Genomic DNA, 12,285 nt, shown 5'->3' with positions numbered 1-12,285 from the left:
TACAGTTTGGACAGGGAAGATCTTTTTCATTAACAATCTGAACAAAGAGTGTGTCCACTCACTCACTGTTGTTCTGATATTACCTAGGCTCTTTTATGGCCCCTCCCCACCAGCCCAAGTGCCTCCCAAGAATTAAAAATAGAAGCAACACTCTCCATCCTTCATAGTCTTGAAAAAAACAACTTGATTCGTTTATAGGTTCTGTTTGCTTGCACATATTAGTGTGTGAATGGATGTGTTTTGTGTTTATGAAGAAACTGAGGGAAAAACTGAAGAAATGAGCAACAGAGGGTCCTGTGGCACCTTTAAGACTAACAGAAGTATTGGGAGCATAAGCTTTCGTGGGTAAGAACCTCACTTCAGATGACTTGCATCTGAAGAAGTGAGGTTCTTACCCACGAAAGCTTATGCTCCCAATACTTCTGTTAGTCTTAAAGGTGCCACAGGACCCTCTGTTGCTTTTTACAGATTCAGACTAACACGGCTACCCCTCTGATACTTGAAGAAATGAGGTTTGCAGTGAATTCTGAAAGCACCAGTAGTTTGTTTCATGGTCATTCTTCTCTCTCCAGGGAGTGAGTTCCCTAGTCTATCTCCAGCTCCTGTAAAAGCTGAGTCTCTGGCACTAACTAGTTTTCTTCACTGGTAAAAATGTTCAGCATACAACTAGAGCTCAGCAGTTCTGAGAAATCACGGACAAGAAGGGAGTACTGATCTCTTCAGTAGCTAAGATCATAGAGAACTTTCAATATCCATACAGAGAAGTTGAATCCATCTTTGTATTCAATGGGATCCAGAGCAAAGCACAAACATCTATTTAACTGAGATTACTGCCAAAGAAGAGATTCACTGCAATGATCTCATTCACTAACCAGTGGGAAAAACAGCACTCTGACAAACTTATTCTAGTTGCTTATAAGCATGAATTCATGTTTCCTCCACAAATTACATGTTTTAATTTTATTTTGGACTACAAGTACTGTATGGACCGTTTTAATAATAAGAAATTTGAATCCTAACTAAATACCCCGATATTTAAATTCAGTAACTGCTTCAAAAGCTTTCTGGCATCCAGTTGCATCGGTGATTATAGTTTTTTTTTTTTTTAATATTTCCTTTGTAAACCATGCATGAAGTTTTAAAAACTTCACACTTTCCCAGTGGCATTTATTTTTCAGGAATATGCTCAAAAGTAAACAATGGTAGTGGGAGGTTAGTGTTGCTTCTCAGCTTGCACTGGAACAGTTTGCTGCAACTCTTTTCAACTCAAGATAAAATTAGAAAAAAATGGCAGAAGCCAACAACATTATGCTAAGATAATTAAAGGAGTTTAGACTTTCCATCCTTCCCTGCAGGGCTGCACTTTGATATGGTGAAATGCTTGCAGACAGGGATGCAGGCCCAAAATTGGTCTTTGGACTCATCTCAGGACCTACAATATGTTACTGCAACTCATCTGCAGAACTCGATGGGAAACTCCACCAAACTTTCCATGAAGACATATGATTGTCACCACATTCTGAGTTGATCAGTAATTGTTTGCTACAAGTCAGAAGTTAAAATAATCACTTTAAATGAATGTCAACAGTTCTAAATAAGGTCTATTCAATGCTACTATCTTAAGCAGTCTTGAAATGCATACTGAATGGCTATTAGGAAAAGTCTTCAATCAAGCTCAGAGCTGAAGCATAAAAACTCACGTATGGTGCATAATGACAACTGCACCCGCAGATGTGAAAACTTGTTATGGTTCATAAGCCTGTAAAGCTCCAAAATACTCAACAGTTGGAAATCTTTTTACTAACAGTAATTTAGAAAAGTCATTCAATGTTATCCTCCTAGTAATGAAATCAGAGCTTTCCTTCAACCAGATGACTCACTCACCTGAGAATCTTTTGTTATGTGAAAAATGCTTGGCTTTTGCTCAGGACCATGAAATAGAAGATTTTTAATTTATAGGCATGGTTACATGACAAATGAAAGCTCTCCATTTTAGTTTTATAAGCTTCAGCAGTCAAAGTCTGAATTCTCTACCCTAATCCAAACAACTGTAATATCATCCTTTTGACAAAGTTGGCAATTTTGTCAAAATACCAGTGAATATGGGGAGGTGCAAGTAGACATGAACTTCACCATAATGTCATACCAGGCATCCCAGGAAATTTTATTTTCATTTTTGTTTCTCAGAACTTTGTGCTACAAATACCTTTATAAGTGTCTCAGTTTAGAAACCTCTGTGCCAAATTCTTTGGAAATGTTATTATACCAGAGAAAATATCTTAACATGTATCATGCAGGAGTTGAGAAGGAAGATTAGGCAGATTGTGTGACTGTCATTGGGTAAGGATCACAAAAGACAGACAAGTATTTTAACAGATATCAAATGCATAAATTACTGATCTTGAAAAATCTCAAAACACAGATGCTCTGCTTACAGAAATCCTGAAAAAGAAAATAACCCTTCTTTTTTCTGTGATCCAGAATTAACAGGACAGACTCGTTTATTCTCTTCCAGGCATCTAGGAACCAATACCTCACTGCCTTTGTGTACCTTTACTGTCCGTCCATAGCTGAAAGTGAACTGGCTGGTTTCTTGTGTAACTCACCAAGAAGAAAGGTTCAAACTAAGACTACAGACCTGTCTCTTACTCTTACCTTAAGCAGGCATCTGTATCAACATTGTCAGAACAAAGAAAAAATTAAATTTGTTCTGTGGCCTAGTTACTACCAATACTACCAGTCTGGAAGTCACTAAAGAGCAGAAGATGGAGTGAGTCTGTGCTCATCTTCACTTCACCATTGCTAGATGATTTGATATAGACAAAGGAAAATTGACAGTTATTAAACTGCCATCACAGCTTCCTACAGCACCTTCATTTTCCTTAGAGATGGCCTTTCCAAGTGGTGGCCCAACTCAGGCTAGCCTAATCCAGCCATCCATATCTTGAGAGACCTGATATGCTAACAGCTTAGCGGTGTATGGCTGCAGGCTGCTCCAAAGGCAATAGGTTAGTCTGGATCCCAGACTTCCAGTTGCAATAAAATTTTTGTTTTGTGTTATTTTTTTAAGAAATAAACTAAATTTCAGCAGCAGATCTCACCTTCCGTCTATCTCACACAAATGGCACATTAAGAATGTGTTGTGACAAACCCATCCCCCCATATGCACAACTACTTAGATAATACACAGTGCTCTGCATATAGTTTTACAAGTCTTCTCACTCCCCAAGATGGAGATCAATTACACAGGCTAAACGCAAAAGATAGCAAGATGCTCTATAGATTTCATTTGACCTCTTTCTATACTCTGAATTTTACAACAAGCTAATCAATTATGTATTTTATTTGCTTAAACAGTCCTTGCTGCAAAACAAAGTATGTATCCATATTACCCAAATCATACACAGTATTTGAAGATTTAGCCTTCTCAACAGCTTTACTTAAAAGAATTACTGCATTTCAGGAGTCTAACCTTGAAACAGCTTCATTCAAAGAGAAACCACTTTTTTAAACATAGATTGTCATTCCTTACAAGCAAATAACTTGCACCTACATCTTTCTGGATTCAAAAGGCAATACTATTGCTATATAAGGAAATTCTAATACTACACACAAAGTAGTGAGAAACTTAACAGTAAGTTAAATTTAACAACTTAAATCAAGTACAAAAACGCATAGCTCACATAAGGTTTAATATTAAGTATCTTCAATCAAATGTTTCTTTCAAATCTACTGAGCAATTCAAATGAATCCCCAGTGCATGTTTCATCTTCTCGTTGGTCTCTTAAGAGTTTCAATCCATTATATAGAAATATTCAATTACCTCAAGTTCTTTCCTTCTCCAATTACATTCCTTTGCTCAGTTCTGCTGGCTGCTCTACTTTCCTGCCATTGACCGTTCCTCTCCCTCACTCCCCAGTGTTTCTCTTGATTCCCTCATATACATTTTTATCCTGGTTTACTTATTTCTTTCAACCCATTGATTGTTTTTCCTTCCCACAGCATTTCTCCTTTCCTACTACTGAGTGAGTCAGCACCTTGAAATCTCATACCTTTCTAAAAATCCATGTCATAAGAGCCTCTAGACCTCAGATCAGCAGGTCTGTACAGAGTTGCCCAAGTGTCATGCACTTTGCTTCTTAGGCCTTGGCTACACTCGCGGATTCACAGCGCTGCCATGCCATGGCAGCGCTGTGAAGCACAAGTGTAGTTGCGCCACCAGCGCTGCGAGGGGAATAGCTTGCAGCGCCACCTCTCCGAGGGGAATAGCTTGCAGCGCTGCGAGAGAGCGTGCAGCGCTGCAGGTGCTGATTACACTGGCGCTTTACAGCGCGCTGCGCTCGGGGGGGTGTTTTTTCACACCCCCGAGTGCAGCAAGTGCAGCGCTGTGAATTGCCAGTGTAGCCAACGCCCTAGATTGTAATACCACTAATATAACAAACGTTAGGGCTACCATACGTCCAGGTTTCCCCGGACATGTCTGTCTTTTCGCTCTTTAAATAGCCGTCCAGGAGGGATTTCTAAAAATCTAGAAATGTCCGGGATTTCCCCCCAGTCGGTTATTTATTGACCGAAAAGCGGCTGACAGGGCGGCCGAGCACCGCTCGCATTGGGGCCTCGGCAGCCAAAACCCCCTCCCAGCTCCCCCCATCCCCTGCAGCCTTAGCACGCCGCCCGGCAGCGCTGGGGGGCGGGGCTGTGTGCCTGTGAGGGAACGCGGCAGCAGGGCTGGCAGTGGCAGCCAGAGCCCCTCCCCCACTTCCCCCCTCCTCCACAGCCTCAGCACACCGCTCGGCAGCGCTTGGGCGAGGTGGGGCAAAACACCTGCTCTAAGCTGAGCGGCATGGTAAGGGGGCCAGGGAGTTGGAGAAGGGGGTCAGTCAGCAGACAGGGAGTGGGGGGGGTTGGATGGGCTGGGGGTGCTGGGGGAGGCTATCAGGGGGCAGGAAGTGGGAGGGAGTGGCTAGGGGGCAGGGCTACCCCTCAATGGAGTGTCCTCTTTTTTTTTTTTTTTAAAGTTCAGATATGGTAACCCTAACAAATGTGAAAATAGATCATGCAATCTAGGGCATATTAGCGTATCTTCAGTGTAATACTTTTGTCAAGGTTGATCAAGTCACAATATAATGCAGAATCAATCATTCATCTTAGAGCAAGAAAGAAATATGCATGCTATAAAACACTCCAAGGAAACAAGAAGTGGGACAGCTAAGCATAGGAGACAGGGCGGAGATTAAAGAATCTAGGCATGGTCCAACATGTAAGCAAATACTTTGGTTCAGTTTTTAATAAATATAATGAGGAGCTTAGGGGTAATGGCAGGGTGGTTAACAAATGAGGATATGGAAGTAGAAATTACCACAATCTATGTTTGTACAAAATTATTAAAATAAATTCTTAAGTTTGCAGTGTTGTAGCCATGCTGGTCAGAGGGTCTGGGACAGACAAGATGGAAGATGTAATTTTTTTTTGGACTAACTTCTGATAGTGAAAGTCAAGCTTTGCATAGCTTCAAACCTTGTCTTTCTCCAAAGAAGTTGGTCCAATAAAAGATTAACTCACCCACCTTGTGTCTCGAATAGAATTTTTACTTTTTCATGGATAAAGTCAATTTTCCAATTAAAAAGGAATAGAATTAGATTTTGAAATTAAACACACACATTGGCATCACCATGAAGATACGAGTTATATAGATGCTTAGGGTATGAACCCATGTTCATGTTTTTATAGTTTTCTTTATGTACGAAGATTGATATTTTAAAGTTGAAAGAACCAGGAAACAAAGGGTGAAGATCGGAGACTAATTTACCTTGAAAGGTTCTTAGAATGAATATCTTGGATCTGACATTTCCAGCCTGACATATGGTCAAAACTTAGTTTTCACCATGGTAACAGAGCAGTATTGATTAAAAGATGTGAATTCCTTGTCAGTTTTTAAATGGTCAGGTTTGTTTAGGTGGCATTCTTTTGTGTACATTCTCCTATGAAGTCAGCAGCTTAAGCTATCACCACTATAATTGTGTTTTCGTTCATCATTTCACAAATCCATTTCTACAGACTCCTATTTTGGTTTGCAAACAATGAGAATAAACAGTCAAATGGCAACTGCCACTTGCATTTCACTGTCCCTCGCAATTTAAGGCTCAATTCTGCCAAAATTTACATGAGTTTAACTTTAGTCACATGAGTAGTTTCACCAACTTCAAAAGGACTATGCGTGTAAGTTATGTATGTTCAAGTGTTTTTAGAATCAGACCCTCTTTTTGTACAAGCCTCAAGTTGTCTGTTTTTGAAAGACTGAGGAGAAAAACAGTACTTCTTGGAAGAACACAAAGGGTGTGTGAAGTTGGTAGGTGCTCACTGGGAAGAGGTGAGGGGAAGCGGCGAAGAGAAGACCACGAAGGAGTGCTATTTAGTTAGATTTAACATTTGTTTTTGAGTGAGTGTGCACCAGTGTTCCCTCTAATTTTTCCCACACATGTGAGGAATGAATTTTATTATGTGCACCAATATGGAGGTGATGTGTGACACATCACCTCCATATTGGCGCACATAACAAAATTCATGTGGCAGGGGAGGGGCTGGGGAGTTTGGAGCGTGGGAGGGGGGCTCAGGGCTGGGGCAGAGGATTGGGATGCTGGGGGAGAGGGGGATGGAGGGCTCCAGGGTGGAGCAGGGGATGAGGGTTTTAGGGCTAGGGCAGAGGTGCGGGCTCTGGCTAGGGGTGAGGGCTCTGAGGTGGGGTGAGGGCTCCGAGGTGTTTGGGATGCAGGCTGCTCGGGTGCTACAGCGGAGAGAGAGAGAGAGAGAGAACGAGAGAGAACGAGAACGAACGGACTTTCACCAGCTCTCTCCCCACACAGCAGCACCTGGGCTGGGGGTGGGGAGGGAGAGGCACCTCTCCCCCGTCGCGGCAGGTCTGCGTTGGAGCTGGGTTGGGGCTGGGGGAAGGGCGCCCCTATTCCCCATGCTGGGGGAGAGGCGCCTCTCCTTGCCGCAGCAGGTCCATGCTGGGGAAAAGATGCCTCTCCCCGCCACAACCCGGAGAACCTGCGTGGGGCTTAATAGGCGGCTGCACAGCCACGCGGCTTAGAGGGAATTTAGCTGTGCACACCTAGAGACATTTGGCTACATTTTCCTAATTAAGAAATAAATCAAATATACTGAACATATGGGTATATATTAGGGCTGTGAAGCGATTAAAAATATTAATCACGATTAATCGCGCTGTTAAACAATAATAGAATACCATTTATTTATATATTTTTGCATGTTTTCTACATTTTCAAAGATATTGATTTCAATTACAACACAGAATACAAAGTCTACAGTGGTCACACTATTTATAATGAAAAATTATATTTGCTCTGTAAAAAAAAATAGTATTTTTCAATCCACCTCATACAAGTACTTTAGTACAATCTCTTTATTGTGAAAGTGTAACGTACAGATGTAGATTTTTTTTGTTACATAACTGCACTCAAAAAACAAAATGTAAAACTTTAGCGCTACAAGTCCACTCAGTCCTACTTCAGCCAATCGCTCAGACAAACAAGTTTGATTACAATTTGCAGGAGATAATGCTGCCCGTTTCTTGTTTACAATGTCACTTGAAAGTGAGAATACCTGTTCACATGGCACTGTAGTAGCGGGCATTGCAAGATATTAACATGCCAGATGCGCTAAAGATTCATATGTCCCTTTATCCTTCAACCACCATTCCAGAGGACATGCGTCCATGCTGATGATGGGTTCTGCTCGATAATCAAAAGCAGAGTGGACCAATGCATGTTCATTTTCATCATCTAAGTCACATGCTACCAGCATAAGGTTGATTTTCTTTTTTGGTGGTTTGGATTCTGTAGTTTCCGCATCAGAGTGTTGCTCTTTTAAGACTTCTGAAAGCATGCTCCACACCCCATCCCTCTCAGATTTTGGACGGCACTTCAGATTCTTAAACCTTGGGTCCAGTGCTGTAGCTATTTTTACAAATCTCACATTGGTACCTTCTTTGAGTTTTGTCAAATCTGCTGTGAAAGTGTTCTTAAAACAAACATGTGCTGGGTCATCATCCGAGACTGCTATAACATGAAATATGCGGCAGAATGCAGGTAAAACAATACAAATTTAAGTAATGTATTTTTTTTTAAAATGAGCATCAGCACGGAAGCGTGTCCTCTAGAATGGTGGCCAAAGCATAAAGGGGCATATGAATGTTTAGCATAATTGTAATCAAAATAATATAAAGTGAGCACTGTACACTTTGCATTCTGTGTTGTAACAAAAATCAATATATTTGAAAATGTAGAAAAATATTCAAAATATTTAACAATAGAATACTAATTGAAATTTAACAGTGCGATTAATCGCCATTAATCAACAGCCCTAGTATATATGTTTATGTAGATATTCTGGCCATATTTTTAATGTTAATACATAGATACAAATTCCAATTTGCCACTGTACACAGAATACATAAATGTGAAATTTATAGCAGAGAGATTCACAAATCAGATTTAATCTGGTCATGAGCATACAGAGAAGATAATCAGATGAGAACCAAGTTACAGACAGAAGGGACATGTGGTAATTTAATATGGTTAGAAATTGGGCATACCAACAAAAAGGTAAAGATTCCCTAGTTAATGGCCCATAAAGATCATACTTCAAGAACGGACACAAAAATGAGATCATAGCATGAAGGAGCTCTAAAAATGTGAAAATGTGCAGAGTCCCATGGATTCCAAGGCGGGAAGGGACCACTGTGATCATGCAATCTGATCTCAATGTGATTCAATGAGGTAAACAGTAGTCAGTTACTCTAAGATACACCTTGACCACCTTACTACCTTTTATCTCTTTTTCCCCAAAGGAGATACTCATTGAACCAGCTACTGGACCTTAGAACTCAATGACTTGAGCCACTGACTGACCAGGAACCCATACTCCAGATTAGTTTCACTGTTCAGCTAATACGTCTAGTACAAACACTGTGATGTGTCCTTACCTGAATACTCACTTAGGGCACAAGTCAAGACGCCACTTAAACATGTATTTACATCTATGCCTATTCATGGCCATATTTAAGCAAGTGCTTTAGTCCCAATGACTTCAGTGCTAAATAAAATTTGATAGAAACAATCTGCTTCACCTTTTCCTTCTGTTTTTTGAGGGAAGGGCACAATTGGAAAGAGAGGCCCACGAGAATGCTGGATGGTCTGTTTCTTTGGCCCTCTGCAAAAAACTTTAATCTACACCACAGTGAAATTCTGTTTCTAGTGTAAGGAAGGATAACCTGATGTAATCTAGATACCTGCAACTAAGCAGATCAGCTTTCAACCTGAGACAGTGGCCTTCACCATCTCACCTGCTTCAAATCCTGTTTGAACCTGATTCCAGACCAGATATGTGTCCTCACAGAATTCCTTCCTAAGCTCCTGACCTTTCTTTTGGAGAAGCAAATTTATAAAGGTAGGAGCCTTCTTCCATGACTTCATCTGGTCAGAAAGAACTGGTAATTCATGTTACACAGTTGCAGCAATAGGCTGGTAAACTGTATGTCCTGATGAACCCCATATTGCAGTTCACTATCATGGGGGTACTGTACCATTGGTGTGGCCAGTCTTCTAGTTGTGGTTGCCTTCACCACTAAGCTCTCACATGGAGATGGAGGCAAAAGCTGCACTTTTTCCTCAACTGCCTTTGAGACGAAGACAGCTGTGTGAAGGCTCTACCTTGATTTCCTCTATTATCTAGTAAAAATAGACTGCAAAGTCACAGCAACCCAACTGAACAAAGGTTCAATGGCGAGATACCTTCCATTTAGAGCTTTTCAGATTTCTGAACTGATTTAAGCTCAAAAATAAAAAAGTGACCGCATCTGTAAAGAAACTGGAAGACAGCACCTTCCTTGGGGAGTTATTGTCTTGTTGTTCCTCAGCAGAAGTATTTGATGTCCAAGTGCTCCAGATCATCTGAATTCAAATAGTAGCCCACAGCAAAAAGACTCTGCATACCTCAAATCAAGTGGCTGGAATCATGTAGGGAATGGGGGATCCTGAAGCATCTTAAGCACTTCTTGAAGTTCCAAAACTGGCTGATTCAAGAGGTCCAGGGAATGCAAACACTGAAGCTCCAAGTTACCAGCTTAAAGAATGAATGTGACTGAGCATGGAAGAGCTGCCACCAGTGGCATCTGAATGCCAAGGCACGCACCAAATCACCACGGGAATCTATCAAAGCACTCAAGTGAAAGGTTTCAACAATCATACCACATCTGACTGGAAGATACCCAATGAGGAACTGTTAGGATCTAAAGAAAAGCTGGAGCAATGGCCAATGAGGCAGGCCACTCACTGACCACAGTCAAGAAGGAACTCACTAGAACATTTGAAAGGTAGTATTTACACTCTGCACAGTATGGCACCACACATCTTCTGCCCTCAAGAATCAAAACCCTCACAACTAGGGAGTTCCATTAGCCTCACATTAAGGATCTGAGATGAAGTGTGGGTCCCACAAAGATGGAATTATTGAGAAAATGAGGTCTTATTAGTTTGGAGATTTTAAAGATATCTAGTTGACTGAACAAAGGTTTCCTTAATAGCTTGTATTCCACTACTTCATAGGTTTTAGTGACACTTTTTAAAGGGAGAAAGAAAATAAAGCAGAGCTCTGTAATTATTTTATGGTGCCTCCTTGTGAATTTACAGAGTTTGACAATTGTGTGGTACTGCTGTTTACAATTTCATTACTCTGCAAGTCTTGATCTATTCAATGGTTAATACTCCTGTGACATATGCTCTCAGTTCCAAACTTCTGACTAACAAAGATCAGGTGGCTAACGTCTTCCATTTGTGACTTCACAGCATCTCCACAAAAATACACTTCACTACAGACATTCATTACCCAATCTTTCAAGCTCTTGGGTTTCCTGACTTTCTGGACACATTTTTGTTTTGCTCTTCAAAACCACAATTCCTCTGGCATTCAACCCCTCTCGCACTCCTCATCTTATTTAACAGCTTAAAAAGAAAATTTTAAATGGTTGTTCCAAACATTAGATGGACACGTTTTTTGATTCAGTCACTAGCAAAAATTATTCTGGATATAAAAATGAATGATAAAGAATCAAACAATATTATTCACCAAACTCTCAAATGTATGTAAAGATCAACTACATTGAGATTTTTTTTCCAGGTAAGTATATATACACACACACAATTAAACCAAGAGAAATTTTCAGCTGTTTCAGGTAGGAAAACCTATTTTTTTATAGTGCTATCATATTCATGGTATTCCAGCACCTAGGGAAACACAGATCTCCAAAAAAAAAAAAACAAAAAAAAACACATTTTTATCTTAATTTCGATCACCCTGATTCAATTTATCATCATAGGCGGGGAAAGTCTGCTATTTGAATTTGGCTTGCGGGAAATCAACATCCATCACTGAAATCTCCATATTCCCAGTCACTATCATAACCTGCCTTTCTGACAGATATTGTTCAACATTGGGCATGTATAAATCGCATCTTACTTCCCACCAGAATTCTAGAATATACAATTTCTGCCATCATGCTGTCATCTGATAAAAGATTAAAATGAATAGTGATGTAGGTCTAAGTCCAACATAAAAGTGAATAATTTGTAGCAAAGAAAAGTGGTCTATACTGAAAATCTTTAATGTTGGGAATAAACAGAATGCTGGGAATAATTAAGAAAGGGATAGATAATAGGACAGAAAATATCATGTTGCCTCTATATAAATCCATGGTACATCCACATCGTGAATACTGTGTGCAGATGTGGCCACCCCATCTCAAAAAAGGTATATTGGAATTGGAAAAGGTTCAGAAAAGAGCAACAAAAATGATTAGGGATATGGAACGGCTTCTGTATGAGGTGAGATTAATAAGACTGGGACTTTTCAGCTTGGAAAAGAGACCGCTAAAGGGAGATATGATTTAGGTCTATAAAATCATGACTAGAATAGAGAAAGTAGATAAGGAAGTGCTGTTTACTACTTCTCATAACACAAGAACTAGGGGTCACCAAATGAAATCAATAGGCAGAAGGTTTAAAACAAATGAAAGGAAGTATTTCCCCACACAACGCACAGTCAACCGATGGAACTCCTTGCCAGAGGATGCTGGCCTTCCCAAAACCATAACAGGGGTCAAAAAAGAACTAGATAAATTTATGGATGATAGGACCATCAATGGCTATTAGCCAGGATGGGCAGGAATCATGTCCCTAGCCTCTGTTTGCCAGAAGCTGGGAAATG

At 40.4% G+C, this 12,285-nt stretch overlaps 1 protein-coding gene across 4 annotated transcripts in view; it reads right to left on the bottom strand.

The window, feature by feature from the left end:
• Positions 1 to 12,285, bottom strand: part of EFR3A (EFR3 homolog A) — a 152,014-nt gene that overhangs the window by 102,467 nt on the left and 37,262 nt on the right. The window lies entirely within an intron of this gene.

This window comes from Trachemys scripta, chromosome 2, assembly GCF_013100865.1.
Source record: "Trachemys scripta elegans isolate TJP31775 chromosome 2, CAS_Tse_1.0, whole genome shotgun sequence".
Taxonomy (NCBI): domain Eukaryota; kingdom Metazoa; phylum Chordata; order Testudines; family Emydidae; genus Trachemys; species Trachemys scripta.
This window is presented reverse-complemented; position numbering and strand designations above follow the sequence as displayed.